This window comes from Hyla sarda, chromosome 10 (assembly GCF_029499605.1).
Source record: "Hyla sarda isolate aHylSar1 chromosome 10, aHylSar1.hap1, whole genome shotgun sequence".
NCBI lineage: Eukaryota > Metazoa > Chordata > Amphibia > Anura > Hylidae > Hyla > Hyla sarda.
This window is the reverse complement of record NC_079198.1, coordinates 46,956,566-46,968,670: the sequence shown is the minus strand read 5'-3', so window position 1 is coordinate 46,968,670 and position 12,105 is coordinate 46,956,566. Positions and strand designations below refer to the sequence as shown.

The window sequence follows — 12,105 nt, the reverse complement described above, 5'->3', positions numbered from 1 at the left end:
TTATAATAGGGTCATTTATGGGGTATTTCTAATATGAAGGCCCCTCAAATCCACTTTAAAACTGAACTGGTCCCTGAAAAATTCCGATTTTTAAAATTTTGTGAAAAATTGGAAAATTGCTGCTGAACTTTAAAACCCTCTAATGTCTTCCAAAAGTAAAAACATGTCAACTTTATGATGCAAACATAAAGTAGACATATTATATATGTGAATCAATATATCATTTATTTGGTGTATTTATTTTCCTTACAAGCAGAGAGCTTCAAAGTTAGAAAAATGCTAAATTTTCAAATTTATCATGAAATTTTTGAATTTGTCACCAAGAAATGATGCAAGCATCGAGGAAAATTTACCACTATGTTAAAGTAGATTATGTCATGAAAAAATTCATAAGTAATAGCATCCCAGAGTAATTAATGCTTAAAGTGACAGTGGTCAGATGTGCAATAAATGCTCTGGTCCTTAATGACAATGGTGTAAATGTACATCATGGTGCCGTGGTACTAAACGCACCATGACGTAGATTTACGCTCCGTCATTTGCGGCAGGTCCCGGCTGCTATCAGCAGCCAGAGACCCGCCGGTAATGGCGGACATCCGTGATTGCGCGAATGTCCACCATTAACCCCTCAGATGCCGTGATCAATACAGATCACTGCATCTGTGGCAGTGCGGTACTTTAAATGGATGATCGGATCACCCTCATTGCTGGTTTGGGGATCAGATCATCCAGCATGGCAGCCGGAGGTCCCCCGGGGTCTTCTGCTCTGGTCTGAGATCGAGCAGACCAGAGCAGAAGATCACCGTTAACACTGATCAGTGCTATGCCCTATACATAGCACTGAACAGTATTAGCAATCAAATGATTGCTATAAATAGTCTCTTATGGGGACTATTAAGCCCTTAACGACCAAGGACGTATATTTACGTCCTTGGCCGGCTCCCGCTATATAACGCGGGGTCACACAGTGACCCCGTGTCATATCGGGTCGGTCCCGGCATGTATCTGAAGCCGGGACCCGAGGCTAATAGCGCGCGGCAGCGATCATGGTGCTGCGCGCTATTAACCCTTTAGACGCGGCGTTCAAAAGTGAAACCTTCCCGGCTGCTCAGTGGGGCTGATCGGGACCACCGCAGTGAAAATGTCCCGAGCAGAGGTCCTCTTATTTTCCTCCGGCGTGTCCCTTCGGCAATTGATTGCTCCAAGCCTGAGATGCAGGCTTGAGCAATCGACTGCCGATAACACTGATCAATGCAAAGCTATGGCTTTGCAGTGAACAGTGTATATAAGATCAGTGTCTGCAGTGTTATAGCCCCCTATCGGGGCTATAACACTGCAAAAAAAAAAAGTGTACAAAAAAAGTTAATAAATGCCATTTAACCCCTTCCCTTATAAAAGTCCAAATCAGCTGCTGTTTTGCTACCCGTTGACTTCAATAGGTAGGAAAATATGCAGCAGCAAAATACGGCATGTGTGACCTTAGCCTCAGGGTACCTTTTACAGAATCTGCTGCATATTTTCTACAGCTAATTTCGCTATTAACTTCAATGAACAGCAAAATCCAGCTGCAAAAAAATATGCAACAGATCCTGTACGTCTAAACGTTCGCTTACTTACAATCATAGAGACAACAACCTGAAACTGTCAATTGACATTTTACCCCACCCCCACAAGCTCAAAGCACAGCGTGAATCTAGTGTAATGCCGCGACTTGTTAATAAAGATTTGTAGGTTAAGGGTGCGGCAGTAATGATGTCAGGCAAAGGGCGGAAGCGGAGACATCTTGTTCAACGCTGCCAGCAATGTAGGTCCTTCCTCTGGTTCTACTTCCGAGGGTGAAAGGGTGTAGGCTTTGAGGCGTATACCGCTGTTTGCTGGCTGTGTAGCGGAGACATTAGCAGGGAGGCCTCGGTCGAATGAGGAGAAGCCCCATCATCCGGGAGCGGAGGGACAGCGGCTGGCGCAGGGTGCCCTGCTGACAGGTAGTAGGTGCTGCCGGGGTTATCGTTGTCTGATGTGACGGACGCTGATCGGGAGAGGTGACTGCTATTTCATTGCTGACCTGCAGTATGCGGAGCGGAGGCTAGAGCATGACAGCGTCTGTCCTGTGTGCTGGTTCCGCCTCCGCCCCCGGGTAAGCACTTTGCTGTGACAGCTGGACCTGGTGATTTGGCTTTGAGCTGTCAGACTTGTGATGTATGTGATGAGGCCGCAGCCATGTGTACTGTATGCCACCCTAAGCTGCAGCCTTGGCAGTGTGTACTGTGCCAGCTGCGGCTAATGGATTCCTTTGGGCACTGCCTAATCAGTGGCAGGGTGATTAGGGAAAAGTGCGTGATGGTCCTGGCTATGACCGCTGTGGCCCTGCCCATCACACATCATAGACTGGTGAGGTCACATTTACTTTACACCCTGGCTCGGTTGGATGCGTTTTGTTCTATATCTACATCTGGATGAGCCTTTTGGTTCCCATTGTTTGTAGTTTGTACATTGTGTGTCCACCAATGCGTGGCTCAGCAGAAATAAGAAGTTAGCAGGAAGTAAGCTGAAAACAGTAAGGGTATGTTCACACTGCAGAATTTTAGCAGCGGAATTGTTTCGCGCAAAGAAAGAACATGTTCAATCTTTGTGTGGAATTCTGCAAGTACTGTATAGCCGCGGCCCCCTGACGGAATCTCTGCTTGCAATTCCGCGATTGGAGATTCCGCAGTGTGAACAGTGAGCTTCTTCTTCTATGGGTAGGGCTACACTGGACCTGGAATAAGGTGGGTAAGCAGACTTATCAGCTCACATGATACAGATACTGTATCTATATAGATGGCTATACCCCCCCCCCCCCCAATAAGTTTAATAGCACAGCTGAGCAATGCTAGTTAACTCTTTCCTTGCCAGGCTCTAGCATAGTTCTCAGCCCAGCAAGGGGATACAATAAAGCAGCGATCTATACCGATTGCTGTCTTTATATTCTTGCTGGGCAGGTAGAAGGGACAGTATAAAGTTATGCACTGTACAGCTTGCAGAGGTAATTAATGATGCTATGCATCACTACTTACCTCTGTAGGTACTGAAACTATGGCCTTTTTGCTGGCAAAAACGCCATCGTCTCGGCATGCTACATTTAAAAGAAAACAAGCAAAAAAAAATTAAACTCAGCATACTTGTTGTTAGTTTTTGTATTTGTGCTGAGAATAAATAGATCAAAGTACAACATATGGTTGTGTGCCAGCATCCCAAAATAGTCTAAGAATCGCTAATTTTTGTCCAGAACGTGAAATAAAAACAAAACAAAAGGTAGTATGTATCGCAAAGACTGTACTTTTTATTGGTACTGCTTGTCCCTCGTACAATACCGTTGGACGGAAAGAAAAGAAAAAAAAAAAGGAATGGCTGTCAGAACATGGCAGCACAACAAAGGGCAAAAAGGATTTTGTTGTAAAAAAAACAAACATAAAAAGCTATAAACTATCGGACAGTGAATGCAATAAAAAAATGCCAGAAATTTTCAAATTCTTTACAATATATTGGAGTTTTTCACAAAAAATACTGCATGTATCAACAAAGATTTACCACTAATATAAAGTTCAACATGTCACGAAAAAAACTAAGAATCTCATTGCACAGTAAAAGCATGTCAAAGTTATTACCACTTGAAAAATTGGGCCCAGCCAATAGGGTAAAAGCAGGTGGCATTCTTATGGGGTTAAATTGGTGTTTGTTTTCTTTTTCTAGACTAAACACATCATAAAATCTGTGAATTTATCAAAACCTGTGCAGAAAAAAGTTGCCCATAGATGAGGATGATTATAATAATAATACTAATACCGTGTTTCCCCTACCCCGAAAATAAGCCCTAGCTGGATTACTGTACCATACCGTATATTGCTGTAAATGAGAGATTAGGACCAATGGTTCAAAGGAAAATGAAGATGACTGTACCGGTATTTGAAGAAATGTTGTTTAACCCCTTAAGGACGTATGAGTACGTCCTTGGTACTGCTCCCGTGATATAACGCGGGGGTCCCATGGTGACCCTGCATCATATCGCGGCGGGCCTGGCGTCATAGTGAAGCCGGGACCCGCCGCTAATAGGGCGCGGCACTGATCGCGGTGCCGTGCGCTATTAACCCTTTAGCCGCGCGCTCAAAGCTGAGCCACGCGGCTAAAAGTGAAAGTAAAAAGTGCCGGTTAGCTCAGGGAGCTGTTCGGGATCGCCGCGGTGAACCCCAACAGCTGTACTACAGGGGGAAGGTCTCTTACCTTCCTTCCTGCAGTCCGATCGACGATTGAATGCTTCAAGCCTGAGATCCAGGCTTGAGCAATCAATCGCCGAAAACCCTGATCAATGCATTCCTATGGAGATGCATTGAACACTGTTAAAGATCAGTAAATGCAATGGTTTATAGCTCCTATGGGGGCTATAATATTGCAAAAGAAAAGTGTAAAAGAATCATTAACCCTTTGAATTATTCCTTCCCCTAATAAAAGTTTGAATCACCCGGCATTTCCAATAATAAAAAAACACTGTGTAAATAAAAACAAAAATAAACATGTGGTATCGCCGCGTGTGGAAATGTCCGAATTCAAAAAATATACCGCTAATTAAACCGCACAGTCAATGGTGTACGCGCAAAAAAACATTCCAAAGTCCAAAATGGCGTATTTTTGGTCACTTTTTATATCATGAAAAGATGAATAAATGGTATCGACAAAAACTTCAGATGAAATGAACCCTCATAGCGCCCTGAACACGGAGAAATAAAAAAGTTAAAGTATATGGGTCAGAAGATGACAATGTTAAACGTATAAATTTTCCTGCATGTAGTTATGATTTTTTTGACAAATTTTTTTTTACAAAATCAAACCTATATAATTAGGGAATCATTTTAACCGTATGGACCTAGAGAATAAAGATACGGTGTCATTTTTTACCTAAAAATGTACTACATAGAAACGGAAGCCCCCAAAAGTTACAAAATGGCTGTATTTTTTCAATTTTGTCGCACAATGATTTTTTTTCCTGTTTCGTCGTAGATTTTTGGGTAAAATGACTGATATCACTACAAAGTAGAATTGGTGGCGCAATAAATAAGCCATAATACAGATTTTTAGGTGCAAAATTTAGTTATGATTTTTTTAAAGGTAAGCAGGAAAAAACGAAAGAGCAAAAACCGAAAACGCCCGGTCCTTAAGGGGTTAAATGTTGTTTAAATGTTGATCAATGTACATACCGTAAATATTTTTATTTATTATTATTTTGCACCAAAAGATTCCGCAGCACTTTACAATTATGGGGTACAAATAAAGACAAGTATCAGACATAACAATATTACACACTAACTATTCAAACAGGAGGAGAGAGCCCTGCACACGAGAGCTTACAGACTACAAGGAATGGGGTTGAGACAGAAGACATAAAGTGCTTTTATTGGTACGATGGTCCAGCCATGTTTCATAAATAGGAAAGGTTACATAGAGTATGAGAATGAACCAGTCACTAGCTACGGTAATCTCCAAATGTCTAAAGTGCATAGAGAGTAGAGGGGAGGATATAATCAGATTGCTTCTTTTATATTTCAGAGGCCTGAATAAGGGTGGGTTCACACTACGTTTTCTCCCATACGGGAGCGCATACGGCAGGGGGGAGCTAAAACCTTGCGCATCGTATGCCTTCCTATGCGCTCCCGTATGTCATTCGTTTCAATGAGCCGGCCGGAGTGAAACATTCGGTCCGGTCGGCTCATTTTTGCGCCGTATGCGCTTTTACGACCGGACCTCAAACCGTGGTTGACCACAGTTTTAGGTCCGGGGGAAAAGCGCATACGGCGCAAAAATGAGCCGACCGAACGTTTGACTCCGGCCGGCTCATGGAAATGAATGACACAGGGGAGCGCATACGAAGGCATACGGGAGTGCAAGGTTTTAGCTCCCCCCTGCCGTATGCGCTCCCGTATAGGAGAAAACGTAGTGTGAACCCAGCCTAAGTGGGTTGCCAAGAGCAATCTGGTTGCCAAGAGCAATTTCTCCACTTTTCTTCTGTGAAGGTTTTGATAAATCTCTTCCTATTTGTGTACAAAAATCTACGTGGCAAATTTTGGGCAGCGGAAAATCAGCATTTTGTGCAGATTTTCAGCGGATATTAACCCCTGCAATGCAAAGTCCAATTGACAATGGGCTTTTCTGGGCAAAATTCTGTCAAAACAATGAACCTATTTATTCTTTTGGAGTACGGATTTGTGATAGAGGTTTCGATATGAAACTTTTGTAGTGTGCTCTAAGCAGCAGCAGTATCCCTTTAAAGGGGTACTTCGCCCCTAGACATCTTATCCCCTATCCAAAGGATATGGTATAAGATGTCTGATAGCGGGGGTCCTGGGAACCCCCGCAATATAGCATGGAGCACCCACCTGTAACTGTTTCCGGAAGCGCTGGAGGCTCTCAGCCTAATGCCTCCCAACCACGGGAACAGAAGATCGTGACATCACGACTCCGCCCCCGTGTGACTTCATGCCCCGCCCCCTCAACGCAAATCTATGGGAGGGGGCGTGACAGCGTGTGCAGCAGCAAGCAGTTTGGGTATTAATCCACTCTTCTGTTTCCAATTTATTTATTTTTTTTGCCTCACCGTTTTTGTAGATATTTAAAATGTCATTTATATAAATTTCTGCTAAATCATTCATTTCAAAAGTTTTAATTGCATTGGGTCTCGGCCCAGAGCATTTTTGTCAGTTTACAGTACAATTATTTAGCTGTACACGAAAATGTAGTCAACTAAGCTGTTGTGTATGGCAAAGAAAAAGCTGTTACAATCTTTTTTTTATTTATTTATTTTTTTTGTCAGTGGGAAATGATTCTGTGGTATGGCATACAGCAGCACCTGTTTTAGCCTCTTTTAATTTAGGTTTTTCCTTTCTAACTGTATAAAACGAATACATTAAACAGAAATTAGAACAGTGTGACCCACCCTGATTATTTGTGACCCATTATAATGGCCACAATTTTTTACATCATCTTACTACTTGTCCTGTTAGATTTGGTGTGGGCCTCGACACAGCAGAAAAAAAAAATCAATGCAACTTTTAGGGTTCGCTCACACGTGTGTATTTCCTTTCAATCTCGCAGCGTGTTTCCCTCTGCGAGTTTGAAAGGGGGCAGGCCAAAATTTCCGCACAAAATTTTCAGCAGTGGAATCTTTGGTGCAGAAAATCCGCTGCAGACCTCATTCAAGTCAATAGGGTCTGCAGCTTTACATAGTATGGTTGAAAAAAGACATACGTCCATACATCTTGCGGGTCTTAACAGGATGTACATGTACTTCCTGAGTCTCATGCGGACTTTAAATACTGATCACGGCATCTGCAATGTAAGGGGGGGGGGGGGGGAGAGATGCGTACAGAGACTCAATGGACCACTCTAGGTGTAATTCGCGGAGACCAATAAGTCTAGATGGTGGGCAAACCTATTATATTTAATAAAAAACTTAATCCTACTCTCTTCTCATTTTACAACTAAAACAATTATTTATTTATCGGGGTATACCACGCACCGGCCTATAACACACACCCTCATTTTACCAAGGATATTTGGGTAAAAAAAGTTTTTTACCCAAATATCCTTGGTAAAATGAGGGTGCGTGTGTGTTTCTGACCCCGCAGAAGCCCCCAGGAAAGGCAGAGGGAGAGAGGCAGTCGCTGGCCGCTTCTCTCCCCCTGCCTTTCCTGGGGGTCTAGAGCCCTGCTGCCGCCGCTTCTCTCCCCCTGGCTATCGGCGCCGCTGCTCCATTGCCTCCCCCATCCCCGGTTTTATAATAACCTGTTGCCGGGGTCGGGTCCACGCTGCTTCGGGCTCGGGTGTGGCGTCTCCTGTGTCGTTGCTATGCGCTGCGAGGCGCAATGACGAGTGATGTCTTCAATGCGACATCACTCGTCATTGCGCCTCGCAGCACATAGCAATGACGCAGGAGACGCCACACCGGAGCAAGAAGCAGCGTGGACCCGACCCCGGCAACAGGTAATTATAAAACCGGGGATGGGGGAGGCAATGGGGGAGAGAAGCGGCGGCAGCAGGGCTCTAGACCCCAGGAAAGGCAGGGGGAGAGAAGCGGGCAGCGACGGCCTCTCTCCCCCTGTCTTTCCTGGGGGGCTTCTGCGGGGTCAGAAAAACCGGGGATGGGGGAGGCAATGGGGCAGCGGCGACGGCAGTCTCTGGACCCCAGGATAGGCAGGGGCAGAGAATCGGGCAGCGACGGCGGGTCTCTGGACCTGCAAAAGCCACTGCAGTTCATTGATTTAAAGCGCCCGTTTAAATCATTGAACTGCAGCGGCTTATCAGCGTATTAACACGCAGATAGACTTTAGGCTAAAAATTTTAGCCTAAAAAATGCGTGTTATACGCCGATAAATACGGTATATGGCGCCCTTGGTTTCAGGGCACTTTGTTAAACTGTTAGAGCTAAAAGAAAAAAAAAATCAACATATTTGGTATTTCAACGTGCGAAAATGTCATAATATTAACCCTTTAAAGGGGTACTCTGGTGGTCAACGTGTTTTTCCGTTTTTAACTTACCTTATTTTATTTTTTTTTCATTTCTATTCCTATTGTTTAAGCTACTCTATTTTCGATCTTTGTTGTCTTTTTATCCCCCACTTTGTTTTCCTATGTTTGTTTCTATTTCCCGTTTCTTGCTGTGTTGAAAACTACAAATCCCAGCATGCTTCTCCTTAAATTTTAATATGAAGCAGTACAATAATAGAAAAGCATATAACCATGGGTATCAACTTAAAGGGGTACTCCACCCCTAGACATCTTATCCCCTACCCAAATGATGGGAGATAAGATGTCTGATCGTAGGGGGCCCTGCTGTTGGGACCCCCACAATCTTTCCTGCAGCACCCTGTGTCATCCGTGCCTGATGACGGGCGATAGGGGATAAGATGTCCAGGGGCTAAGTACCCTTTTAACCTCTTAAGCACGCAGAGGTACCTGTATGCCTTGCGCCCGCTCCCATGCTATAACACTGGTCACGTGCTGACCCCGCATCCTAGTGGGTCGGTCCCGTCGACCCATGGCTAATATGAGACATAAAAATAAAAAAAATTATAGGGGGTCAGAAGAGGACAATTTTTTTTTGCTTTCATTTTTGCACTTTAATAGTCCCCATAGGGGACTATTTATAGCAATCCTTTGATTGCTAATACTGTTCAGTGCTATGCATAATGCATAGCACTGATCAGTGTATAGGTCCTCTTCTGCTCTGCTCGATCCCGTGGAAGGCAGCGGAGGCAGGTGAGGGGACCTCCGTGCGCCGCTCTGGATGATCGGATCGCCGTGGCGATTGCGGATGTCGGCCATTACCGGTGGGTCCCTGGCTGCGATCAGCAGCCGGGACCAGCCACACATGATCCAAGCATCACTCCGATGCTCGCGGTCATGTACAGGAGAGTTGTAGTTTTGCAACATCTGGAAGGACAGTGGTCTCCAAACCGTGGCCCTGCTTGCGGAATGATTTCAGCAGGCATCCCATTCCGATCCCCGTCCGGCTAGCTGCGGGGATCGAAATTCCCAAGGGCGTACAGGTACGCCCTTGGTCCTCAAGTACCAGGACGCAAGGGCGTATCCATACGCCCGTGGTCCCCAACAGATTAAAGAAGATCCAGTGATCTGACTTTTTAATTGCTTTTTACTTTATTTTTTTCTTGGATATGATGTTATAAAAAAGCCCAAATAGTACCAAATATGTTTATTTTTATGTCTACATGCTTATTTTATATGGGAAAAGGGGGTGATTTAAACTTTTAATATGGAAGGGGTTAATGTGTGTGTTTTTTTTTTTTTTGTTTTTTTTTACTTTTATCAAACTTTTTCTTTTCTCCTTAGGGGACTTTTAGGAGGAATCATTAGATTCCATATACAGATCAATACTGTTCTTTTGAACTCTATTGATCTGTGTACTCTGCGCTCCATTGATAAAGCCTGGACCAGCCAGCATCTATCAGTGACAGAGCCCAGCAACATCTTGACAAAGCTGTGTTTAACGGCGAAACATGTCGAGGGGGGCCGCAATTTGGTTTTAAAACAGCGCTGTCCTTCCCTCTCTGCAAGCACACTACAGGTGCTTGACAGAATCAGTGCTTTATAATTGAGTCCGAGTAGTACCAAATGATATTATACTACATGGGAAGAGAGACGCGCTGACTTTTTAATCCTTTTTGTTGTGTGGAAATAATAAAGATATATACTTTTTAAATATATGGGAAATTAGGGTATTAGTGGACCACTACTGTGGTCTTATGGTGAATTCTTTCCGCTTTTGATGCAAACGGTCTGCTCTGTTTTCTTCTGGCCAAAGTCCTGGTTGATGCACATCCTATAACAGACTTCAGGTTCATGTGCACAGGACATTCTTGTCTGGAATTCAGCCAACTATCTCTGCCTTCCACTTGGTCGATGGGGTTACAGTAAAAAAAAAAAAAATAAATAAATAAAAGTGTATTAAGAGAAAGATAAGCACACTAAATAATTAGTCTGGAGATTTGTTTTTCAATGGAATTCTTCTGTTGAACTGTACATAGGAACTTTCAATTCCTTATTCCGATGAAAGAAAGTACATGTTTGTTCTTTTGGCGGAATTGCAGTCAGTGGAGACGACAAATGTCCACACGGTCAAAGCACTGACTTATCTCTCCACTGCCTGCTTTGAGCTGAAATTTAGCAGTGTGCATGGGCCCATACAGTTGGCTGAATTCCTGGCTAGAGTGTCTTCTGTACAGGAATCCGAAGTCTGTTACAGGATGTACACCAGAAAGGACATTACGCTGAAGACAACAGAGCAGACATTTTGCATTAACTGAAGGAGATCCTGAAAGACCACAGAAATGTAGTTACAAAATAAAGTATTTTTTTATTATAATACTGTATAAGTTCATTTGATAGACAGCTGAAAATAGGTTTCATTGTTGAACACCACCATTAAATTTGAAAGTTACATTCCTCAAGAGAGTCTAAATAAAGTAGTTAACAAGGATCTGTTACCTGAAAGGTTATGGGTTTTAGTTGAAAAATATTTATCCCACAAAAGAAAATAAAGGTTAATCATTAAAAAATCCTAATGTTTTGTAGAACGCTTGTGCATTATGTAAATGACCCCTCTCTGCATAGGCACCTTTTTTCCAGACAGCCATTCCATTAACTATACTGTGGTGCGTGGCTGGTAGGTGACAAACTGCCATTGTTTCACAGTGGACTTGGTGATCTGCCACCAATGTGGGTTCACACTATGGAATTTCCAAGCTTAATTCCACTTAACAATTCTGCTCAGAGATTGTGGTGCAGCAGAGTCAAATGGGATTTTGCTGCACAGTTCACACTACAGATTTTCAGTGGCAGATCTGTCACTCCTTTGGCATAATACTTAGCAGAATACTGTACAATGCTGTCTATGGGTATGACAATCTCTGTGCAGTCCTAGTGCCAACTGCTTCAATCGGTGCTGTTCACCCTTAAAATATTTAACTGCAATACTTCGTCATAGAATCCGTAATATGAACCTAGCCGTACTGTTAATAAATCTCCAACTGAGTATAACAGTGATTCACCAATATACATGTCTCTAGCCATTCAGATCAGTTATTAAAGAAAAAAATAAGCATGTGGTGCTCCATAGTATAATACTACTTTGCACAGTTAAAAAGGATGAAGGGAGTTCGCCCTCCTTTGGCTGTTGGGCTCAGGACTCAACACCTCAAGATGCATGAGTGTATGACTATGTCCACGGCTGCTGTCTTGACCTGGTCCGATAACCTCTGGAGGAGCCGGTGGTACCATGGAAGAAGATCTGCAGATCACTCTGGAAGAAAACTGGTTTTGCTGGCATGCGCCCAGCAAAACCGTTTTCTACCAGAGCAATCTACAGATCTTTTTTGCTAGCCATTCATGACACTTTGCTACTTTTCCTATTAAGCATCGTTAGGGTGCATGCACACTACGTTTAAGATACGGGACCGTATACGGCTGGGGAGAGGGGGCGGAGAGTCGGGGGGTGGGGCAACCGCACGCTGCCGTATGCGGTCCCGTATCTAATGTATTTCAATGAGGGACCGGAGTGAAACG

General features: G+C 43.7%; 1 protein-coding gene across 10 annotated transcripts in view; it reads left to right on the top strand.

The window, feature by feature from the left end:
- The first annotated feature begins 1,726 nt into the window (after positions 1 to 1,726).
- LOC130294354 (epsin-1-like) overlaps positions 1,727 to 12,105 on the top strand; it is a 400,181-nt gene continuing 389,802 nt past the window's right edge. For 8 of the 10 annotated variants that reach the window (XM_056544019.1, XM_056544015.1, XM_056544013.1 and 5 more), the window contains exon 1: positions 1,811 to 2,134. The gene's annotated coding sequence lies outside the window, so the exon portion shown is untranslated. The other 2 variants (XM_056544011.1, XM_056544010.1) reach the window with 2 other exon arrangements.